At 34.0% G+C, this 12,415-nt stretch overlaps 1 protein-coding gene across 2 annotated transcripts in view; it reads left to right on the top strand.

The window, feature by feature from the left end:
* The window catches only part of SEMA3E (semaphorin 3E), a 254,468-nt gene that overhangs the window by 46,900 nt on the left and 195,153 nt on the right, over positions 1-12,415 (top strand). The window lies entirely within an intron of this gene.

The following is a 12,415-nucleotide window of genomic DNA, read 5'->3' as shown; positions in this document are numbered from 1 at the left end:
CTCAAAAGTTAAGGTTTCATGTAGAGTTATGACACCTCTTTAGACCTGCCTTAAACACATAAGTATTCTTAAGATGTATAATTCTGTTTGTTCTCACAGCACATGAAGAGAAATAATGTTGGTATTTTGCAGTTAAATGCTTTCCTCTAGTAAAAATGATGACAGGATTTCCTATTGCTAAGAAAAGTTCCCCAAACATAATCCTTGATTGGCAGTGTAGACAAAACTTCTTGTGAATGAAATTAAAAAATTGCCAATTCATTTCTACCTATACACTCTGACAGCTTGTTTCACATAGGCTTTCAGTCCATTTTATAATACTCCGACTTCAGTAGCAGTTTAATGATCAATTGGTCAGCTAATAGCTTTCATCAAATTCCAGATTTCAGTTATCACTTGCACTGATTTAAGTTATATGATGTCATATTATGCCATATGTGTTTTTAGATTTAATCTACTGGTGTTTGCAAAATTTCTTTTTCATGGTGCAAAATTCAATGCATTAAATTGAAAACATTAAAAATAGTAGTTTGAAAATTTTAGTTTAAAAATGCTATGCAGGTTAAACAAACAAACATACCCTAAGAACCAAAATAAAACAGTGTTTGTAGTTAAAAACCCAGTGGTATTATTATTCATTAGCACAGGTCCTTCAAACAAGAAAATTGACAGAGCTCACTTCCCTTTTCTTGAAACACGGAAGTTTAAGTTACAAGAAAAATAATTCAAGGTCCGTGCCTGTAAATACTGCTATGAGCAGTGCAGCAATCTGCTTCAGTTGATGTGTGTGGAACATCTAAAAAACAGTTTGGAATCTTTAATGCTGAAATAACACACAATAGTAGGGACTTAAATTGTGTTGCAATTTTTTTTTTTAAAGATTAGCACCAGAGCTAACAACTGTTGCCAATCTTCTTTCTTCTTCTTCTTCTTCTTCTCCCCAAAGCCCCCCAGTGCATAGTTGTATATTCTTGCTGTGAGTGCCTCTAGTTGTGCTATATGAGATGCCTCCTCAGCGTTGCCTCACAATCGGTGCCATGTCCATGCCCAGGACCCGAACCGGGGAAACCCTGGGCTGCCGAAGCGGAGCCACGAATGTAACCACTCAGCCACAGGGCCAGCCCCTGTGTTGAATTTTATTTTTGAAGATATTTGAGGAGTTAGGACCTCAGCCATGCTACACATCCTTGAAAGATGCTGAATCTTGTGAAGCTGTAAGTTTTAATTCCAGTTATTGTACAGAATGACTTTATTTTGATAATTGCTTTTGAAAGTCCAGGATTATAAATTGGTTTCAGAGTAGATATATACAAGGCTTAATATATGAAACTTTAAGCTACTTAAAATTAATTTAGATTTGTTCTTAAAATCCAAACTCATCATCTAGAGAACATGAAACCTATGCAATAATGTAAATCTGATATTATCATTTTTGATATAGAATTTGACATATTAATAGGTACTAGGATCAAGAATTTTTAAAAAAACTTCTTGGCAACTGTATTTATTGAAGAAATATTCACAGCATTTAGTGCCTCATATTTTCGTGGACCAGGAGTAAAACAAATAATATAGGACTTGCCTTCAAGGCAAAAGGGAGAGGGTTATGTAAACTGATAACTATAGTTCAATGGTATAAATACTGTAATAGAGTGGATTAAGGAAGCATACAAAAGAAATTTACTAGATTGTAAAGTTAAGGAAGGCATCCCAGAGCTGATTTGTGAACTGTCTTTGATGAAGGAGTTGGGATTAGCTCTATGATGGAGAGTGGGGAAGTGCATTCCAGACGAGAGGAAAATCATTCAGTTAGTAAGATACAGCAAAGAAATGATCATCCTCCAAATGGAGGAAGGGCCAGTAAAGGTAAACAGGAGGGGATGCACATAATAAATAGTAAATGGTTAGAACAAACAGGAAAGGATGAGAAAATGGAAATGAGGGAGCTGATTGAAAGAAAGACATCTAGAATGACTCTACTTGATTCTATGATTTAGCTAAAATGAAGGTGGTAGTAAGGGTGAGTTCAGTTTTGACCACATTATTTAATTTGCAGTAGAAGTGATTAGTATAAGGAGGATGAATTGAGAGCCATTAAAAAATACAGAATTTCTTGAGCAATCAAAAAATTTTCTACTTTAAAAGCAGGAAATCAAGAGATTGGAATATTCTGTGTACTTGTAATTATTCCTGTTGAGTTTTAGAAAGAATTTTGGATAAAGGGACTTAAGATATCAAGTTCCTCGTCTTACCAAAGTTGAGATTTTTGTTCTTGTTGTGAATGATTTTTTGTAATTGAGTTGGCTCATATAACTAAATTGATTGGTTGTTTAGGCACAGAGCGGCGTGTGCTTTGGTTAACTACACTGGGCAAAAGCAAGAACCTTTATCACATTCCTAAGAATGACTCACTCCGTCAGTGAGTTCATGCATTGTTAGTTTTCCAAAGCCAATTTTAACAAGCCAGGTTTATAGATTAATGTTAGCTACTTTTCCACCTAGCCAGTCTTAAATTTGCTGTGGTAAATGTGAATTAAGACAGGAAAAAAATAATTGTGGAAGTTGAAACTTGTTCTTAGAGCTTTTATTCAAATCTATATCTATCAATTAACTGAAAAATGATAGAAAACATTTTCCGTTCACTCAGGATTTCTATTAATCATGTTTTGTTTTTCCATATTTCTTAGCATATACCAATGGTTGTGTTGCTACGAATATATGTAGGAATATCTGCCAATGTTGGGTTAATTTTAATTATTAAATTTTATTTACTATAAACCATGTCAAAATATACTGGACATTTATGCAACCCTAAATTCTATTTATTTGTTTGCATTGCAAATGATAGAATGATTTCTTTTCTAAAAAAACTTTTTCTAAGATTTTTTTAAATTTCAGATTTTAAATTTGAATTTGAAAATTGGTTGTAATTTTTTAAAATAATATCCAAAAATTGTTCTGCTAATGCAAAGTGAGATTATCATGCTAAAGCAATTACAATATGTAAGTATTGTATTTACATACTTTATTATATAATACAGCTTATGCATAATAAGTAGCAATAGCTTTTAGTTTTTTTAAAAAGAATCTCTGTCCTAATAGATTTAAGTGTAATTAAATAACATGTCATTCAGTCTTGAAAAGTAAAACCTAACGAAACTTCTATCCCACTCAACATACATCTGCCAATAGTTAAATTATATACTACGATAAATTGTATTATGTCTTTTAGAATCTGTCTAATAAAGCATGGCCAAACTTAGCTCTTCATATATTAAATATTATAATAAGAGTAGTTATTAATTGAATTTCTATACATTTCTGATTAATTCCAATAATGGTACTGAGTCCACAACTTCTGTGACTTTTTTTCTTCAAGGACCTGCAAAGCTCCGCAAGTCTGAAGGACGGATATTTGAATGAGCTGTCTGTTGTTATGGCTACATTTAATCAAATTTAGGCATAATACATTTCTATTCTGAAGTCATCTGCTTTTTATTATAGTGAGTCCTTCATTTTCTAGATTTTCTCCTCTTAGTTACAACTGATTCTACTGTGACACGGAGTTTGTTTTGGAATAGCTGTGAAAGAAATAAATAATCTCTACTTTCATTTTAGTAATTAGTTCTTTCATTTATTTTATGAATTGTGTGAATTTTTAAAACATTTCTCTGTATTGGCTGGCATCTTTCAGTAGTCCAAACTATGGATTATATCTTTTAGTAACTACAACAGCAAAAAAGATAATTTTTATGCATAGCATAGCAATCTTACACAATATAGCCATAAAACCAAATTAAATATCAGAAACCTAAGAAAAGTCCTTGGGGTGGAGGGGGAGTATATGTGAAACATATTTATTATTTCATTGCAGTATTTTCTTATCAGAAAGCTGTCACAGTCATAATTGGATGCAAACAGTACTCTTTCACAAAAACTTGGTAGAAATTGAGGTAATGTACTTTGTCTTCCATGTGCCAAAATTATGTTAATATTTAGATATTTTTCAAATTCTGGCAGCTATTTACATTGCATATGTTTCTCAGAATCAATGTATTTTAGGTTTCTATATTTAAAAATTAAAAACGGTAGGGGCTGGCCCAGTGGCATAGTGATTAAGTTCACACACTCCACTTCAGTGGCCCAGGGTCTGCAGGCTCAGATCCCAGGCACGGACCTACGCATCGCTTCTCAAACCATGCTGTGGCAGGCATCCACGTATGAAACAGAAGAAGATGGGCCCAGGTGTTAGCTCAGGGCCCATCTTCCTCGCAAAAAAATAGGAGCATTGACAGAGTATGTTAGCCAATCTTCTTCACCAAAAAAACAAAATGATGATAGTAGTAATAAATAAAAAAAATTGTCAGTGTCAAATTTGAGATAAAATTTTATATGGAGACATTTTTGCTATTCCTTATGGTTTGTTAAAATATAAATGCTATAATATTATTTATACTTGTGATAAACGTGACAACATAAAATATTATGTTATTTCCAAACCCCTGAATTGACATATATTTCTTTTGACTTTTTATAATGAAAAAAAATCACTCTACATTTTCTATCCTAGAACAAATTTTTCTCTATTCTTGCTTTAAAACCTCTATCATCAATCACATACTTCATCTAGAATTAAAATGAGTGGATAATCTGTCAGCACTTTCTTTGTTCTTTGTTTCAATTTCATCTAATTTGTATATATTAGAGAATTATTGGGATTAACTCACTCAGGCAAAGCATTACATAGCTATATATCACATATATATCTCATATATGTCATATATCTCATATATATCTCCTACATATTATATATATCTCATATGTAGATCTCATATATATCTCATACATATATGTCATATATATAGTGATTTCCCCTACCTGTAAAATAAATGCAGTCCTGATTAAATGGCTACTTTCATATGTTAAGTGACTTCTGCAACTACCAGGATATGTCTTGGACATTGCATTATCCCCTAGTATCTTAAGAGTAACATCTTGAGTCTTGGCAAGTCACTGACATCCTATTGTTCAAACTCTCACTTAAGTTAAAATAGTAATGAATATGGAAAATACAAACTATACAACAAAAGGCTACTATACAACGTATGGTTTTTAAAACTTTCTTCAAAGTTTTGCTCCCATTGGACAAAAGGAGCTGTATATTCTTCTGATGCCTATTAATTTATTCTTTATCCTTCAATTTTCTTGAGTAAACTATGTCTCCACTCACTTGTTAGAGACTAAGGGAAGGGTAGTACCATCATCAGTCTACCTACCTACTTACCTACCTATCTATCTATCTAATCTGCCATTCATTTATATCTATCATTATGTGTTGATATGCGTGTTTATATATAAATTTTCATATAATTATTTTTAAATTTAGATCTACCTCTTTGATGGTTTGAATAGCGATAGGTGGATGATACAAATAAGTGAGGTGAATATAAAACAGATTGCATAAGTGAGAACTTGTTAAATCTCATTTATAGATCTCAAAATGATATAAAATAACATAACTATCATAGAAATTATTTGGAATTTGAGCTAATGATAATGACAATTATAGATCAGTCATGTTCTTTCAGCATAATGCGTTTTACACATTCATCTGGGATATTGAAAAACACACACTTGTGTGGCTAATTTACTTACAGAAATTCTAATTAATTAGAAACTCCTTGGTACATTTTAGCCATTTCACAATTACCAATCCTGTGATATTTTCCTCTTCTTTCTTAGGAACAGAACCCCAATTTTTGGCTGGGCTTAATGCTGTCTATTTTAAAGCCTACATTTCCCATCCTCCCTTATAGTTTATATACTATTTACTCAATATTTGCATATGTCTGAAATTTTCTAATAAGAACTTGAAAATGTTAATCATTGTGACTCAGCAGATAGACAAGCTTCCACAGAGTACTCAGGTAAATTAAAGAATGAATAAGCAAGATATCTAGCAAATGCAAATGAAAAATTTAAATTATTTTAATAAGATGCTGGCTGTGAGAAACAAACTTTTAGTTATCATTTGTATAATAATTCTTATAATTAAATTTACTTTTTTGCATCTTTCCTATAGATCTATATCCCAATATATATTCTGGTACATATTCTTTGATAGTAACGTGACATTTACTTGAAGCTCTCTTTTCTTTGTGAACTAATAACACTGAATTTGTTGTTTGAAGACTTGAAGCTATGCAATGGAATACTTAACCACTCAAGAGCTTGACTGTAAGAATAAAACTTTCTTCATAGTGCTGTAAATAGATGAATTTATCTCATTGTTTATAGTTTTGATGAAATTATACTCTGAAGGTCATACATGTATTCTTGTACTTCCATTTAGCATTTATAAATTGGTATTTTCCTGAACAAACACAAAGAAAAATGTAAAAATAGCTCTTTTTCCAATTATTCAAAGGTCAGGAAAATCAAATAAAAGAGATAGTATCTATCTTTGGTACTCATAAAGGGACCCAACAGCTCGCAATAACATTTACTTATCACTGACAGCCCACTCTGTTGCAGCTGTTCCAGATAATGATGAGCCCAAGGGCTGACATAAAAATATAAGGAACCAAATAGTTTTGCTTGAGAAATTTGTATCTTAAAAATCAAAAAGAATAGAAAACTTAAATATGAATAAAATGTCAGGCACATTGAAAATGACTCTTGATAAATCCTTTTGAATTTATAGTAGAACCAAATAAAACCTGTATCCAATAGTGTATGTAAAGTAAAATTACTCAATAATATCTATATTATCAAATATTAATAAAAATTATTGCTTTTTACTTTGTCTTTAAAAGATATTGTACTGAAGATATCACAGTCCATGTAATATAATGCCAGGTCTGATCTTTGGTTTGATTCTGTCTTGTAAGCAGGTGATAACACTGTGACCTGCTTCTATCTGAAAAACAATTTTAGGATATTTTGTCCCTCCTGCCACTCTCCTCCAACCAGGGCTAGGCAGGTAGAAGTGTGCTGTTATTTCCAGCTTTTCCAGCAAGGCTGTCTTTCAGAGTAAAAACATATCTTATAATGAATCAGACCTATTAAACTAATGCTCATTTCAAAGGGAAATGAAATGGTAACTTATTCTGAAGCCAACAACTAAAATGAACCAATAAGTGGAGAAATAAATAAATAAGTTTATCTTGCTTTTCTCCTCAGCAAGAGTTACTGTCCCCCATTTCTGTTTACTGTTCCCTCTATCAGTTAGCTTTTGCTGTGTATAAACTATCCCAAAACTTAGTGACTTAAAACATTCGGGTTCTTTATTCATGGTTCTGTGGTTGGAATGGGCAATACTTCTGGTCTGTGATAGCTTGACTGATCTCTACTGGGTCCTCTCACGTGTCTGTGGTTAGAATGGCCTCACACACGTCTGGCTGTTGGCAGATGGTTGGCTAGTGGACTTTTGGCTGAAGCTCCTTACTTCTCCACATGGCCCCTCATTCTCCAGCAGGTTAGCACAGGCTTGTTCACTTAGTGGTCTAAGGTTTGTAAGCACAGTAACAGAGAGGAAGTCTCAGTAGGTAAACACTGTTGGAATCTCTGCTAGGATAGTGTTGGCTTTTATCCCATTGGACAAAGAAAATCACATGGCTCAAGATAGGTTTATGAGGGTGAGGATTACCCAAAGATACAGATACAGGGAAGGGAGTTATCATGGCCATTTGCAAGCCATCTACCTCACTCTCTTTTTTAACTTCTATTTTTTCCTTTTCTTCTCTTTTCCTCAGAGCGTGGCCTCTCTTTCTTATTGTATGTATTATAATCTGTGTGGTCTTTTTCATCATAGAAATTTCTCTCCCATGGCCCTATGCCTTTCCATTTTCTTCTACTCTATCTCTCTTGTCCTAAGGGAGAAAAAATCAATTCAATTTTATTTTCTGCCTTCTAGTAAAGTAAAAGTTTTTGACTAGAAAAACAGAATTATTTCACTTTTTATAGCTTTATTCTTAAATTCTAAATAGTGCTGGGAACAAACTTGAGATGTCCTTTGGTCAGAGAGGCCAGAGTGATGAACATACTACACTAAGATTTTTTTAATACAAGTCCCTGAGGATTTGATTTGCATTTCTGTTTAGTAAAGAACAGGGAGGAGAAGTCAAGGTTAATATTTGAAGATCAAGCTGCAGTCTTAGTACTTACATATAAAAGCATTGAGCATTGATCAGAGGAAGGAGGGCCTGTAGCTCTAAAATTTACAATCTTAGTCCATTTTAAGGTCTTACTCAGAACTTTAAAATTCCTTTTTGTTTTTGCAGGCTTCCAGGAAACAGTAATAAAACTGATTAGAGCTATTTAAAAAATTATTTTATTCCATAAAATGCTAAAGTAAGCATTATTATACAAGATTAAAATATTTCTCTGATAAAAATAAGAAGCCTAGAAGAATGGAGGATCCAATATATAATTAAGCGACTATTTTTCTTATTGTCTCCAAAGTTAAAAAGTATACTATGAATGTATACATTTCTCTATTTATGATGAACTAGTTACCTTAAATAGGTAAAGTAAGGCAGCGAAAACAATGCATATTAAATAAGTTGAACTCCCTAATTTTGAAGGTTGTATTTAAGTGCAAAGGTCAAAGAAAGTTACAAACATAAGCTTATTATTTATTCTTAAGTCAAAATGTCTTTGTCCTCCTCTTATTTTTATTTTTATTTTTTGAGGAAGATTAGCCCTGAGCTAACATCTGCTGCCAATCCTCCTCTTTTTGCTGAGGACAATGGGCCCTGAGCTAACATTCCTGCCCATCTTCCTCTATTTCATACATGGAACCTGGGCCGCTAAAGTGGAATGTGCAAACTTAACTGCTATGCCAACTGGCTGGCCCTGTCCTCCTCTTATTTTTATAACTGACCAGACAATTTCAGAACAGTGATAGCAACAAACTAGATTTTTCCCCTCTTTTCCCAGAATGTCAGTTTTTGCCAGAACACGTCAGTTTTTCCTATGACAAAATTTGTCTTAAGACAAATTGGTTATTGAGAATGAGATGTTAACTTGCCCAATATTAAATAGCTATAAAGTGTTGGACCCCAAATTAGAAAAGTTCAAAGTTATTGTGCTAAATTTTTTCTCTGATGATTTATTTCTTGGATTGAGACTTAAGATTGCCATAAACAAATTTTTAGGCAAGGATTATATGTATGTAGCTATCAATATGCTGGAAAACCAAGAAAATATATAAAGAGATATTGATGGAATGGGGGGAGTGGTTTTTCAAAAAATCTTAGAATTTAGAAAAGATAAATATGTTAGGCAATAATCAACACTGCCAACATAGATGAGGGAATGGTCATTAAGGCATAATGGAATGAGATGATCTTGGACCTTCAGGCTAAAAACAAGCCAGTATTTCACTGCTCTTGAAGGGAGAAAAAGCCAATATCACATTAGGTCATATTAAAACTTGTTTAGGGCCTGGCCCCGTGGCCAAGTGGTTAAGTTCTCACACTCTGCTTTGGCGGCCCAGGGTTTCACCCGTTTGGATCCTGGGCGTGAACATGGCACTGCTGATGTGGTGTCCCACACAGCACAACCAGAGGCACTCACAACTAGAATATACAACTGTATACCAGGGGGCTTTGGGGAGAAGAAGAAAACGAAAAGAAGAAGATTGGCAACAAATGTTAGCTCTGGTGCCAATCTTCAGGAAAAAAAAACTTGTTTAAGATGATGGGGCCAAGAGTCAAAATATGTGAAGTGCACTGAAACAGCAATATCACATATGAAATAGAATTCAAATAAAAATGTGAGAAAGTCCAAAGAAGAATCGATCATTGATTGCACGGTTGCAAATATAGTATATGAGAAAAGGTTAAATGAGTTAGATGTCTTTAGAGAAGAAGAATGAAACCATGGGGTAAGTAAGGAAGTATATAAATCATATATGACTTTAAGGTGAGTCCATAAAACTAAAGGATGGTAAGATTTAAAATTCTATGAAAAAGACGTTTTAAAAGAAATAAGAATGTGAAGAAGCTATTTTGTGGGGGCAAAGGAGGAACTTCTTTACTCTCAATATGATAAAATACAAGAAGAATTCCAAGGAAACCATAGAATTTCCCCCTGGAAAGTGAGAAAAACATTGACAGCTGTTTGTTTTGTTTAGATATTCTGTAGCCTTTAGGCGAGGAAGCTGGAACAGAAATACTCTCAGGGTCTTTTCCACAAAACCAATGTGAAAGTTTGGATATCAAATATATATTCTGGATACCCATATACAAATTGATAATGAATCGCAACACATTAAATCTTCTTGCATTTGCATGCGTTTCCCAGAAAATATTTTGAGTTCATAATAATTTCTAAGCATATTATTATTTTCTTTTTTAAAAATTATTTTTTTGGCCAACCACATAATTGTCATCATTCTATTACATCATTCCTGCAAACATATATCGAACAACAAATCTGAGTTTAATACTGAGTCTGGTGCCACAGCTGTAGTAGTTAAAAGGACGGACAGTTCCCACCTCAGGGAGTGGACAGTTGATTGGGGGAAAGAGGGTTGCATAAGTGATTAATTTAACAATTGTTAAACAGCAATTGTGACTAAAGAACAAAAAAATTTAATAAAAACATTTTAGTAAAACTGAGAGTGATATATTGATGGAAAACTTTCTAAAATATTCTAAGGAAAGTACATTGTGGACAACACTCACCCAGAAAGACCTGGACATAGCATTCCAGGAATGCAATTTTCTGAATGAGTTTTTTCTGTAACGCTTGACTTTTTTTTTTGACTCCTTGCAATATAGTTTTCCCCCAAATTATGGCTCTTTAAAAAAAAAACAGTTTTATTTGCAAAATATATTTTGAGAAGCTATATAAAGCAATCACATTTTAGAGAAAGTGAGTTCATTGCCCACTGAGACGTAATATTTTAATCTTGTATTTTATTGTGTTTCCAAGACTGGTTTCTATATAGAATTCTAGGAAGTTTGACAGCTGTTATTTGGAACTCTTCATACTTGATGGGTTGGACTGGTTAAAACATAAAGGAAGGAAATGGTCAATCTAGTTGAATTGTTGTCATCTTAAATTTAAAGTTGACTGATTATCTTTCTTTTTTTGGTGAGCTGAATTTTAGGCACCATTCTAGCCAGATACCAAATAGGAGGTGAATAATAGCTTTGACTCCTGTGGGCAAGAGGAAGAATCACATGAAAGAATTTTGTTGAACTTAGAGAAAGGAAGACTAAATGGGGATGGGAAAATCATTTTAAACACTTATGTATTTATATTTTCATGTAACTCAAGAATTGAGAAAAATTAAATGGAGAACCCATGGAAGTTATTATGAAGCAGATAGAATAGAGGTAGGCTGACATATTTGGACTGAAGGCACAGAGCAGTGATTCTCAACCTTGGCATGCACCAGAACATTGTTAAAACCCAGAGTGCGGGGCACCACTGCTGTTTCTGATTAGGTAGGTCTGTGGTAGGACCTAAACTGTGCATTTCTAATAAATTCCCAGATGCTGCTGCTGCTGTGGGTCTGGGCATCACACTCTGAGACCCACTGGCATAGAGTATGTCTGGTTAAGCGTTTGAGTAAAAAAGTCATCAAAACAAGAAAGACAAAAATAGTAAAAATAGTAGTGACAGAGGCAAAACAATGGCAAAAGGAAAAGCTGCAGGCAAAATGTACTAGGGATTTATTTCCTAGTCACAGAAAAGCTATCCCTTCCACAGTCCTGCTGCCTTTAAATGGCTGTGCCCTGTTACAAGTAATAATCATGACACTGTAATCTCCATGAGGCCAGGGACTTCACCTGTTTTGTTCATCTCTGTATCTATAATGCGGTCCCTAATTACACAGTTTACTCAATCCACAGGCTGTCTAAGGACCAGATTCTGACTCTCAGGAATCTGAACTGAGATGCATAGAGGATGCCCGCCCACTGTGGGCACTGGAGTTGTGAAGTGAATGGATTCCACCAAAATCAAGAGAAAGTGGAAAGCTCCAGTAAACAAGGAAATCAGCAGGTAGAGGGGAGAACAGAGCTGAGAAGGGGTAACACTGTCCTTGAGAGCAGCAGCTCTCTTTCATATGACTTTTCTTTGCCCCTGAAATTAGCTCTATTTTGTTTCCTATTCTTAGATTCTTATAAGATTTTCTAATATCTATATAATAACTCTCCCTCTTTGGGGAGATAGGTTGGACATGTCTGCCTCATGCTACCGAGAAGTTCATGCTGTGACCTAAGGGCTTATTTCCCTGGAATCAGTCACAAATAATAGCCACTTCTAAAGGTTGCAGAAGGGAGTTTTGTCAGCTGAAGCCAAATGCCCTTTGAGACAGATGCACTGGGTTCTCTAAGGAAGATCTTCTGGGATAGGATGTGCTGTTTGAACTGTCAATGTTTGTCTAATCTTAAGGAAT

This window comes from Equus caballus, chromosome 4 (assembly GCF_041296265.1).
Source record: "Equus caballus isolate H_3958 breed thoroughbred chromosome 4, TB-T2T, whole genome shotgun sequence".
NCBI lineage: Eukaryota > Metazoa > Chordata > Mammalia > Perissodactyla > Equidae > Equus > Equus caballus.
Note: the sequence above shows the minus strand (reverse complement) of the source record. Positions and strands in the feature narration are given on the sequence as shown.